This window comes from Pinus tabuliformis, chromosome 5_2, assembly GCF_031772625.1.
Source record: "Pinus tabuliformis cultivar Carrire ecotype Pingquan chromosome 5_2, CPIR1, whole genome shotgun sequence".
Lineage (NCBI taxonomy): Eukaryota > Viridiplantae > Streptophyta > Pinopsida > Pinales > Pinaceae > Pinus > Pinus tabuliformis.
Window position 1 is genome coordinate 601,698,051 of NC_142306.1, and position 13,810 is coordinate 601,711,860.

Below are 13,810 nucleotides of genomic sequence, written 5' to 3' on the forward strand. Positions count from 1 at the left end.
AAGAAACACTGTCTGAGGCGGACATACCCATGCTCAGAAAAAGTAAAGCATGTCCGCATATCAAATACAAGCGATCCACTAAGTATACAAGTATAAAGAACTGGAAAAACATAATGGATCATCTGATCATGATCGAACAAGTACATGTCTGAATATCACATATAAGAATGTCAATGATGCTGAAGGATGAACCGGATCACTGATATTGAAAAACTGATCACAAAAGGTGTCAATTGAACATGATGGAATAGGATGGTACTACACTGCAAACTCAGGTTCTAGCATATAGAATGTCACCATGACTAACTGCAACATATAAGGTGGAATGGTATCAACTAGCAGCAACAGGAGAAACTGTCAAGTGAACCAATGAATGCTGATACAACCTGAGGTCTTCACCGACCGCCATGGTACATTTCTACACCATGGGAATAAATGATTTGAAGTTGACCATGTGAGAAATCATTTGATTACCGGTCATTGATGTATACCGTTAACAAACGCGAGACTACTCATCGATAATGATAATGAGCGTCAAGGTACCCAGTACAATCTGACAAGTGTGAATAGATGAACTGGAGTCGAACACTTGTAAGAATCTATCGATCAGGAGACAATGATGGTTTCCCACTATCGATAGCGAAGGATCTGCCACTAATGACTGCAAACCCCAAGGTACTGCCAAATGGACTCTAGATCTTTGCCCCAGAGCAATGAGTCGGAGTTGATAGGGAAAGATCCACTAGAAGGAAGGCATTAAGGCATCCTTCATCAATCTAGCGCGAGTGTAACCCGTAGGCCAATAATGTGGAAGGAATCAGATGAAAGAGATGTAGTAACCCAACCGAAGTATGTTTTCGGTGTACACAAGATGTGGCTAGCGCACGACAGAAACCCTTTGAACCAACCAATAATGGAAGCTGACACAGAGGCGATGTATCCACCAATAGGGCCAAATGGAAACCAAGGTACTGTACGAATCCCAATGTGTGATAATGTAAGCTGATGTCGAACACAAGGGAAACCACTCAGTCAAAGACCCATGATACTGATCGATGCTAAGCACAAGGTGACCCATCAATAATGAAAATAGGGCCAGGGTGCAGCTCTAGGCCTGTCCTCAGAGCAAGATGTCGTCGTTGATAAGGAAAAGACCCGCCAGCAAGAAGTCAATGGAGACCTTCTCAAACCAGCACGAGTAAAGGACCAATATAACTGATGTGATGATAGACATGATACTTACAACCAGGGATGGCCGACTAAAAAATGAGTCAAGAGACACCGCAAAGAGGCCGACTCAGGCTAACTTCCCTTGAACAAAAGCACGACTCAATGTGACTATGTGGCAGCATATGATGACTCTGTATAAGTTCGTCATGCAGGAGGCACGAACGAACTCTCCATATGATTGGAAGAGATAACCAATCGGGGGAGAACTGACTCAATAACAAGATTAAGGTGTACCTACGTCAAACTAAATCCCGCCCAAACGGAGGAGACTTTGTTTTGAGTGCTTTGTTCAAGGGCGACACGACTGACTCTAGCTGCCAACAATAAATGGAAATATTGTCCCGTTCCCGCTCTTTTTGGAATATATAATTTTTTTGTCTTTTTCTTTTAAGCTGGAAAACGAATAAAAGAATGCTATGGTAGAGTGGAAGGAACGAGTGTCGGTGAAACAAATGATCTAGTTCCTAGGATTGGAATGTTCCTATGCTCAATGCAGGGAGGTGAAAACTGGTCAATGACACTCAAAGGTGTGTTCCTTCCACGGGTCAAGGTGTGTCAAGCTGCAGAGGTCAAAGATATGCAAGGTTGATTTTGCAGTCATCATGGTCAAAAGTTGGCTTAAACACGAGTCCAAGTGAAGCCGGCTCTAGGCCAAAAGGTGCAAGTAGTCAACATGCAATGTAGTAGTACAACTCAACACAAAGGAGCCTCTAGGGTATAAGGCTAGAACGAAGCGAAGAAGCAAAGAGGAATGAGTCTTCATCACATAAGTCATGGCGGGACTACAGAGGACTCCCGAGCCTACTCAAATCGGAGCAACATGGGCAACAAATGTCAGTGAGGTGCTAACTACGATGCCCATGTAAAGGATGGCTCTACCATCGTGTCATGATTTAAAAAAATTAGCGAGTGAAGATGGCTTACGAACCATAACACGATGTGATCGACCCTCTGGCAGATGTATCGACAAATGGAGGCTAGTATGCATAATGCAATGGAAAAATGGCTTCCCTAACCTATATGCCAGTGAGAAAACGATACCTGCCATGACGGGTCAGCAGTCATGGAACCGTCTCGAAACTGTCAAAAAAATGTCCAAAATGTCCTGAAAATCAAACCATTCTCAACATTCCAAGCTCCCAAGTTAAAAGTCACATGAGGCCAAACAAAATAAAATTTTGAAAAAATTTTGCATTTTCAAAACCTATAAAAGAGCTTTTGGACTCACCATTTTCACCATTTGAGTTTGAGAGCAAAGAAGTGGAGCAAAAGGAGCAAACTTTCCATACGCCAAATTCAACCGTTCAGATTCTTCCAAAATCCCCAGGTAACTCTTATACTTGTCTTGCAATCCATTGTGACTAGTTTTAAAATTTTTAGTTAATGTTTTACCATTGAATTCTTTGCCAAAAATTTCACCGCGGTGTATACGCAGGTTGGTAATATGAAACCCGCATACACGTGGGCCCTATACACGACTGTGCCAAAGGAAACCTGCGTATACGCGAGTTAACTTAAGGAAACATGCGTATATACACCTCTGTAAGAAAGAAAAACAGTGTATATAAAATATTTCAAGAAAAAAATAAAAAACAGTTTGAAGAAACTGACCAAACTTACAACTCAAGTTCCTACAGGAACAGACTACACAGCAACAGCAAGCAAACAGACAGCTGAGCCCTAATTGGCTTGAACACACCCAAACTAGGAACAACAATGATGTTGTCCCCAGTGGAGTTGCCAATTCTGTTAAGGGAAAAGTTACCCTAGGGTCTTGGGCTGATACCCTAGCAGACTGAAAGTTGTCTATACAGAGAAACACACATTCCATACAGCCATAATGCTAATATAAGCAAACTCTATGATAAGGGGTGTACCTGAGGTCCTACGTTTGAGAAGGTCCTTCCAACGTCTAAACCCTTCTTGGAGTTCCTTTTGCTCCTTTGACCTGCAAAACAACCAATTCAAGAAAGTACAACAGTATATGGACTAAACATTATAAAGAAAGCATCTTCATGTTATAAAGAAAGGTAGTTAGTTATTCAATTAAACAACCATTCACATATGAAATCTAACATGAATATCATAAACACGAAGAAGATTTATATCAGAAACAAAGACATGTGTTTCTTTTATTATAGACAAATAAAGTACAGAAAAAAATAATTTCACCTGAGTCGTCCTTTCGAAGGCTCCAAGCGGAACCATCCTCCGGATTCGTCTAGTCTCAAGCCTTTAACAAACTCCTTCCATGATTTACTCCATGATATCACAAGTAGTAAATGGACATCATCACACAAGGAAACAAGGGTTTCTTGTAAAAACGGGGGAAGTGCAGGAGGCACAAGTATCTTCAGACCTGGTCAGGGAAATCTCAGCATAATAACCTTTCTCTCTCTTCTCTCCTCCCTTAGGCCTTCCCATTGAAGCCTTTTTATACTTCTCCCAAAGTAGTTTTTTAGTTGGGAATTTGTTGGGAACAGTTGGGCCACGGGCACTAACATGTGATCAGCAGGTAAAACCTTCGATCTCCACCCGAAATTAAGGAGATTTAAAATTTTTTAAGTGTTCTAAGACATATATGCGGGTTGGGTATACACAGACCCGCGTATACACGCATTTAGCTCAGGGCAATGTCGCGTATAGGGAATAAAACACTGTTTTTTAGATTTTGGACCAGGTCTGGAAGGAGGGGTTGCCCTAGGCCATGGGTGCAACATCACAAACCATAAGAGTGAGATTTGGAGCTATAACAGTGTTCCAAAGAAGATTGTGTCAGACAGGGATACAAAGTTCACTTCCAAGTTTTGGAAGGATTTGTTTGCAAGTTTGGGCATAGATTTGGCCTTGAGTACAACTTATCATCCATAGAAAAATGGACAGACATAAAGGGTCAATAGGATATTGGAGGACATGTTGAGGATGTATGTGATGCATCAACAATGAAAGTGGGAAGAGTAACTTCAACTGGTAAAGTTCATGTACAACAATGAGTATCAGGAATCATTTAGGATGAGTCCTTTTGAGGAATTGTATGGGCAAAGTTGCAACACTCCTATCAGTTGGAGTGATCTGGTTAACAGGGTATTGATTGGACCAGATATGGTGGCAGACATGGAACAGGAAATGCAGGTTACAAAGAGGAATCTAAAGGCAACACAAGATAGGCAGAAGAGATATGCAGATTGGAACATGTTGTGCAAGGAGTTCTAGGTTGGGGAACAAGTGTACTTGTGAATCAAGCTCAAGAAGAGTTATTTGTGGATTGGATCATGTGCCAAGCTGGCACCACAGTTTTGTGGACCCTTCAACATTGTTGAGAGGATTGGGGTAGTAGCCTTTTGACTTGCACTGATTATGACAGTGAAAGTCCATGATGTTTTCCATGTGTCATTACTTAAGAAGTATGTTAAAGATGTTGATCATGTGATTGAATGGTTTGTATTGCAAGTGGAACCAGATGGAGAATTTGTATATTGTAGAAAACGGTGCACCTGCTCTGGAATCGAGAAATCGAGCAAGTTAAAGTGTAGTGGAAGCTCTTTGGGCCCGATGAAGCTACATGGGAGATGGCGGATCAGATGTGGGCTATGTATCCTTCCTTGCTTGCTGGTTGAGGCAAAGAAGTTTTGGCTTGGTGTTCAGTGTGATTTTGGTATATGCTTTGGTATATGTTTCGATATATGTTTGGTGATGTTGGTTTATGTACATATGTATATGAATGTAAATATCATCATGAGCTATGTTATAAAGCTACAATAAGCAGTAATGGTGTCATGTCATTATGATGTTATGTTGTTATGTTTTCATGTTGGTTTTCTTCTCAGTAGGTTGATCATTGTAAATACTGCATCGAGCAAAGTTATAAAACTCCATTGGCGGTATATTTTGCTTACAAAAATTTTGTGGTTATAGGTGTTGTTGAACACCAAGGACAGTGTTCCCCCAAGGCGGAGGGTTCTGTAACAACCCTAGTGAAAATTCCATGTAATAAAAGTAAACAAAGGCAAAATAATAACCATAGATGATGGGACACTTATTCCAAGCTGAATGTTGGGAAAAATCCTAGTGATGGGGATCACTTGTGATTGTTTATTGAAAAGGAAATGGCTAAGTCTTTGGAAAGGAAAAATTGAATTTTTGGCACATTTATTTATGAAAATAATGTCAATTAGGAGAAAAGGGAGGTGAAAGGTCACAGGTTGCATGTCAGGAGGAAAACGAAGGAAAATGAAGAAAATAAAGGCCTCATTCATAAAAAGGTTTTCGAGGATCAGTTGGTAACCTTTTTCAATTCTGTTTTGGAGCTCTCTCATTATTCTCTCTCTCTCTCTCTCTCTCTCTCTCTCTCTCTCATACTCTTGGAGACTTAGAGTTTTCTTGGAGAACTCTTGGTGGGTCTGAAATACTTGGATTCTTGGAGCTAGAAGGTAAGGGAAGAGTAGGAAAGCACAAGAAGGCATCACGATCAGAAGCTACATCAAATTTTCTTGCAAGTAATGAGTTGCTTGTATGTTTCCTTCACTAGTTTTTGCATGCATGATTGACAATGGATTTTCTAGCCTTTCCATTTCCTTGATAGCCATGGTGATTGTGGGTTTATTTCATTGTTGATTTTTTTGGTTGGTTCTCATGTTTCCTTAGCTTGGGTTGAGTTACTAGTTCTTGGAGCCTTGGTTGGAGAAACACTCTAGAGCCCTGTAACAACTTGGGTTGAGTTACTAGTCCCATAGCCTTGGTTGGACAAATGCTCTGGATCCGACGGTAGTTGTGGGTTGAGTTACTAGTCCTGGAGCCTTAGTTGGAACAAACACTCTAGAGCCCTAGATGGCCGGGATAGAGACTGATCTGATGATGGTTTTGTGATGTCCCACCATGAGGTGGAATCACTAGTTGATGGGTTGAGGTGGATGGCCTCTAGAAGCCCTAAATGTTTTTTTATTGATGTGTTCTATGAGATCCCACATTCATGCTTGGAATATGGCACGACGGTCAATGGATGAAGAGAGATTTGGCTCAACCATTCTACGGTTGGGTGGAACGTGGAATTCCCATCCCGGGTTTGGATTTTTCAATGTTAATGAAAGGTTATTTCTCTTTGTATTTCTATGAGAATTTTGATGTATTATATGTGGTCTACATGGTTTTACTTTCATGAGTATTTTTGTTGCTATTATGTTGGTTATGTATGTGTTTTATGACAATAGTTATGTATGGCTTTCACCATGTTTTTACTTGCAATTGAATGATCAATGTATCTATGACCTAATGGATGGAATGGAAGTTGATGTGTTGAAGCATCAATAGTTATTAACAATTCTCAACTAAGTATGAGACCCCTATGCTCAATACTGTTATTTACACCTCTAGTTTACACATTCGTGATATGTTGGGTGAAATGTTTGCCATGGCTAGTAGGGGTCCAGTCAAGGTCTTAAACAAGCATTTGCTTTAGTACTATCATTTCCATGTTATTTTATTGTTATGAAGGTGTCATGAAATTTTGCGCAGTGACTTAGGCTCTAGGCCTAAAAAAGTGGCTCAAATCCCGGGGTCATTGGCATAGCACTAATAAATTTAGTCTCTAGTCACTGGAAGTGTGGTGAAGTAAAATTATAAGTGCAGACACAAACAAATTCCTCTAGCCTGATAATGGGTCTAGCCACAACTGATACATTCTATGGAATATTTCCTTAGGTTAGAACCAATTAAGAGGGCCTACCTCTTAGTATGCTTATCTAGTTTGATGATGTCATTGCTTGCTCACTCCAACTATCTCTCTCCTCCTTCTTCAAACACCTGAAACAAGTCAACAACAACAAACAACAACTGTGATAATAGACAAATTGTAATTCAACCTACTTAACAATTTAGGAAACATTAAGCCATGAATATGTAAGATGACAAATCATGTAGGAGATCAATCAATAGTTGCATATATATATATATATATATATATATATATATATATATATATATATATATATATATTGAATCAAGATGAGATTACAACCATTGTCTTGACGTTGCCATTCTCCTCTGACAAGACTAGTTTCCCACACACTTCTGCTAGCATTCCATGATGGCCTCAACAACAATAGTTTTAAGTCTCTTCCCTTTAGGCTTCACTCCAAACCAAATCCACACTTCTCCCTCACACAACTAGAGAGCTACAACTATGAATAGCTTTTTGTTTACTCCAAACTTAATTAGCATTAGCACACCAACATTAACACTAGCTTGTGCTTGGGAAAAAGGGAGGCTTATATAGGATGAATGGATGGGAGATGGATCCTCTTCTCATGGGAGAAGGTCTTATCTCTTGAGGTAGATCCATCATTATAGAGTAAAGGAGCCCAAACTAACATCCTCAACCCCATCCGGCCAAACCATTTACCAGACTTCCGTTACGAAGCTTCTAGAGCTGGAAGCTTCGGCTCTTAATTTAAAAAAAAATTCCATAAGAGGACCGACGCGACTGGAAAAAATATCAGTTGCTTCGGTTGGTGCTAGGGACAGTGCAAATCCCTGCATATCAGTGCGAGGAAGACAAGGGCCATTAGCGCCGGTCTTGGAAACTGGGCAAAATAGAAGTTTCAGGGGAAATGGTGCAAAAGGGAATTGATCTACTCATGAAGAGGGACACAATGGGATTTTCTTCATGAAGGGAAAGCATGTAGGGTTCACTGTAGAGGTCTTCCAGGATCAAGGAACGAGGAGTACAGGGACAGTGACAAAATGATGTGTAACAGATTCCCCCTAAAGTGTGAAGGTCAAACTAGAGTGAGGGATGAAATTCTTTATGAATCATTGTGGGGAACCATAGTTTGTCGTCAGAAAACCTGCAAGCATGTGCATATACATATACATAACTGATAACTCTATCAAATGATACATGAATCCTGGCATGGATGGAGCCATCCATAGAATGATCATGTAAATGGATCCAGGTATGGGCGCAGTCATCCATCAAAGAGGATCATAATGAAACCAAGGTATGGTCATAGCCATCCAAAAATGAGAAGGATCACATATGATAACTCATGGTATGGTCGTAGCCATCCATCTGAAAGAGACATGTATATCAACATAACCATGTCACATCACTTCGCAACCTGGAATTTTGTGATCTGAGCCCAGGGTCTCGTGCTCCAACATGACCCGATCAAAGTACAAATTCTAACATGTGAATAGATGCGCTGACGTCGAACATGCTAGAAAGTCACTTGATTACTAGTCATTGATGGAAAATGTTAATAAGCGCGAGAGAAACCACCAATAATTACAATGTTTCTCAAGGTACTATCAGCACAATTCACAGAATTAAAATAGAGGAACTGAAGTTGAACACCCGTGAAATCACTCAATCGAAAGCCAATGATGTGAACTTGTTGTTGAGTGCGAAGAACTTGCCATTAGGGCATGTAAACTCTAAGGTACTTGAAGGGAGTCTCTCGGTCAATTTCCTGGATAATGAGCTGAAATTGACGAGAAACGACCATGTCAAAGGAGGGCCATAATTTTTCCCACATCATCAACATGAGACAAAAGGATGCAAAATGATTGTGGATGATACAGAGAATTAGAGGTAAGTGTAACTGCAGAAGGACAACTCTTGAACATATCAGCGACACAACTAGAAGTTTGGCAGCGTTTGGATCCATAGGATCGATGGTCATGATGATGTGGCAGAGATCAAATGGAAGGAAAGAATGAACGGCCCAACCCAGGAAGGTAAACGATACAAAGGAGGATATCCCAACCCGACACGAAGCAGAAAGTGTCATGTTCAAGAGCGAGCTGCCGACACAACTGATTAGATTTCCAAATTTTCCCCCACCAGTTTTGGCAGGTACCCCAATTATTTTTTAATCGCATGGTTGAAGGTGATAACATATGCTTTCACTGTAGGTTCATCCTTCGAACGAATCTGACCTAGTAAGTTTAATGAGCCCTAGGAAGGAGAAGCTCATGTTTGTCATCGTGACAAATCCAATGTCGTTCAATATTTTAACGAGTTCGACAAAGGCGTAACTCGTTATCTTTTTCATGTTTAGAGAGTTTGAAAAAGACACATGAAAGGAAACTCCACATGGTCCCTTTTCATACATTTGTGTTTCTCGAGCCCGAAAAGGTAGAAAATGATACTTGAGAGAACTCCTTGACCATTTCAGTCAAGGAGTACCTTTTTCATAAATAGTGCCTCCTAGCCCGGAAAAAGGGTAAACTTATATTGGGTGCATACCATTTTGCATCTGTTAACGAGTTCGAAATGACAAGGGCTCAACCATATTTTCACTTTTAAAGGGTCAAAAAAGAGCTTGAAAGCAGACCCCCCATTTTATTCTCTTTTACGAGTCAAAAGGGAAAAATACTTAGCAATCTTTTCATATGAGTTTAACGAGTCGAGAAAAGAGCTGAAATGTGACTCATCATCATCGTCGAACATCCATCACCTGTCGCTGCACAAAAAGGTAAAGTGTATTATCCAATTCTTGAGGCAAAATAGGTTAAAATATTTACAAAAACCTAACATTTTCATGAAAGGATGAATAAAAAGGAGAAAAGTAAATATGTTTTTACCATTTACCATTTTACCTTGTTGTGAAGACTTTTTACTCACTTTTTCCATAATTTTTCTGGAGCATATTGCGGGAGATCCGAGAGGTTATTCGTCGAGCCGCCAGTTACAAGTAAGAGCCAAAGCCCTGAGCTCCATTTTCATGCCTTTTATTCCTGTTTTTAACCATTTTTTTGGTTTTTTGAGGGAGGTTTTGTAAAAAGTTTTTCGCCCTCGGTCGGTGCCACTTTCGGGCACGGAATCACAGCAACCGTGGGTGATTAACAAATCCTGTCACACCATTTGTGCAACTATTTTTAAAACAGGTGCATCGGCATCATGAATAGGGCCAAGCATGATTGTTGACTCAAATTAATGGCTTTTGCAAGAAAGAATCACTGAAAATGGTGGACTGGAAAGAACGAGAACATGAGGATGTGGACACCCAGGCACTGAATGATACAAATTGCTTGGAAGCTTTGAGGGCTTGTGGACTCCTCAAATTCTTTCTTACGCCAGGGATGCGGGCTGAACCCAAGTTGCTTCAATACCTGATTAGTCTTTGGGACATAAATCGAGAAATATTTGTCATTGGTGACCAGGAGCTGCAGTTGGAGACTTCAAATGTATAGTTCATCACTAGACTGTCCCGAAGAGGGTGTTGGGTCCCTATAATACTAGTGATTACCCCATTACTATTGTAGTTATACCCCTTATTTATATTGTTGTGCCCCTATTACCCCCATATTGTTATTTCTGTGCCCCATAGAATCCCTCTATTGTTATTTTTGTGGCTTTATATTATTATTGTTAGGTCGGCTGGATTATATTGTGACTCCCTAGACTCCTATATATAGAAAGGAGGTTTTGTCATTTGTATCATCCAAGAATTGTTCATTTATGTAATGTAAAGGAGGTTTCCCCCTCGAAGAGGCTGAATTCTAAGGCGTGGATCTCTCTTTTCTATCTTTTTGTGAGCTGGTTTCATAACATTTGGTATCAGAGCTTTGGATTCTAGGGTTTCGCTGCTCCAAACAGGTCATCGTGGCATTTTCGCTATAACTTTTTTTCTGTGACGTTTCAGAAGTCGCAAAAAAAACCCATTTGAGAAGAATTGGCGCTGAACCTTGGGTCCGAATTTTAGAGCTTTTCGCGCGATATTTTCGGAGATATGATCTGAGGAAGTTGGTCTTTTTGCAGACTCCTGAATTACATTCAAAACAAGTGACCTGGGGAAAATCGTCATAACTCTCTCTCTGAGGATCGGATTGAAATTTCGTAAAAAGGTACAGAAAGAGGACGGACTGTAGTTTCTTTTGTGTGTGTTTTAGATTCAAAGGTTGAAACAGTGACTCGTGGCACGTCGTACAAGTTCGCTCTACTGAACCAGTCTAAAAGCAAGTCACTGTGGGAGATTTCACATAACTCTTCCTGGGAGAATCCAATTTGGCTCAGACTTGTGGCATTGGAAAGAGGACGCAGAAGGCTACTACAGGTAGCAATTTCAGAATTGGATGATCCGAAATTACAGAGATACATCAGATTCAATATCAGGCTTCTATAAAGTGAAAAAAGGTGTGTAGTTTTTTTTTAATTTTTGTGTAAGCTTGGTTTAACGGAATTCAAAGGGCATAGTAAAACTTTATTATCGGTAACTGATGCCCCGAGGAAAGAAAATGCAAACACCTAGTAAGGAACCTGAAAGCTCTAGCATGACTCATGAAGAAGAGGAAGAAATGCTACATGATATATCAAAATTACAAGAACAAGTGCAACAAATGTCACGCTCACAAAAGCTAACAGAAGCTAAGATAAGTGGCGTGGAATCTAAGGTAAATGGCATGGAATCTAAGATAAAGGGAATGGAAGCTAAGATGGATGGCATGGAAGCTAAGATTGACGCTAAAATTGATGGCATGGATGATAAGATGGATGAATTGAAGAAGTTGCTACAAGAAAGGGTCACTAATGGTGAAAAGGTAGTAAAGGAAACTCATGATGAGAACAAAAGAAATGTTAATCATGATTCCATAGACTCTAATGTTGGATCGAAGACTCACCATGTTCCAAAAATCGATATGAGGAAGTTTGATGGCAAGGATCCCGCCACATGGATATTACAGATGGAGCAATTCTTCGATCTCAATAATGTGCAAAACACACAAAAGGTACGTATGGCAACTTTATATTTGGAACCAAATCAGTTTGTATGGTATCAATGGCTTTGTTCTCGTAAACAATTTATCACTTGGGCAATTTTTACGGAAGAATTGATAGCACATTATGAGGATACAAAAAGCAACACTTTTTTTAGCCAATTGATAAGTCTCAAACAAAAGGGTTCAATAATGGAGCACATTGAGGAGTTCCAAAAATTGAACATAAGGGTAAAAGATATTCCAGAGGAGCATAGGATTGATGTGTTCATAGGGTCTTTAAAGGATAATATCCAACATGATGTGCGCCTTTGGGAACCTGATTCATTAGAGAAGGCATTCAGGTTAGCAAGAAAAATGGAAAGCAAAATTATGGCAACTAGGAAGCATACCGTTCACAACTATAAAGACGGAAGTGTTGTTGCCCATAGTCTTCCACAACCTACAAGGTTGACACCACAACAATTGGAAGAAAAAAGAGCAAAAGGGCTTTGTTACAATTGTGATAGCAAATACACAAAAGGTCATAAGTGTGCTGAGAAGAAATTATTCTACATAGATTGTGAAGAGGAAGAAGAAAAGGAGCAAGAAAGGTCAAAAGAAGAGGATATATTCCAGGAACAAAGCCTAGATGAAGAACAAATAAATCCGACCATATCTTGTAATGCATTGGCAGGAATTACCACTCCTCAAACCATCAAGATAGAAGGACAAATCAAGAAGAAAAAGGTAATAGTGTTGATTGATTCAGGAAGCACCCACAATTTTATTCATTGTAGGGTAGCAAAAGAATTGAATTGCTTCCTATATCCAGCACCAGAGTGTCAAGTGATGATTGCAAATGGAGGAACAATAAATTGTTCTGGAAAGTGCCATAATATCAAGCTATCCATGGGAGAATATGTATTGACTAGCCCAATGCTTTCCATTCCAATGGGAGGTGCTGATGTTGTACTAGGAGTCCAATGGCTACAATCCTTGGGTACAATAGCTTTTAATTTTCAAGAACTTTTCATGAAATTTTCTGTGGAAGGAAAGGAAGTTGAATTAAGGGGTATTGCAGGGAAACCAGGAAAGATAATCAGCTCTAATGGCATGACAAAGCTTCTAAAAAAGGAGCAAAGAGGTGTAATTGCACAATTATGTTCGCTAGATGTTTCCACATTGGAATCATCTATTTCTCCAGATCTCCAAAAAGTCCTGGACAATCATTCCAAGGTATTTGAGACTCCCAAAGGTCTCCCACCTATGCGTGATCATGATCATGCTATTCATCTGATTCCAGGAAGTGTTCCTCCAAACATCAGGCCGTACAGATATCCCTATGTCCAAAAAAGTGAAATTGAACGTATGGTTGCAGAAATGCTAGAGGCTGGTATAATTCAACCGAGTCAAAGTTCTTTCTCAGCTCCAGTAGTATTGGTGCACAAGAAGGATGGATCATGGCGCATGTGTCCGGATTATAGGGAGCTCAACAAGCTCACTATTAAAGATAAGTTCCCCATTCCTGTTATTGATGAATTACTGGATGAATTGCATGGATCAATTTACTTCACCAAGTTGGATCTTCGTTCGGGATATCATCAAATCAGAATGAAGATTGAAGACATTCCGAAAACGGCATTTAGAACTCATGAGGGTCATTATGAATTTTTGGTCATGCCTTTTGGCCTTACCAATGCACCTTCAACATTTCAAGGTTTGATGAATTCAATTTTCAAACCATTCCTTAGAAAATTTGTGTTAGTATTTTTTGATGATATACTAATCTACAGCAAGTCTTGGAAGGATCATGTTGAACATGTTGACAGGGTGCTACAACTATTGGAGGAGAAACAATTATATGCAAAAAGATCCAAATGTT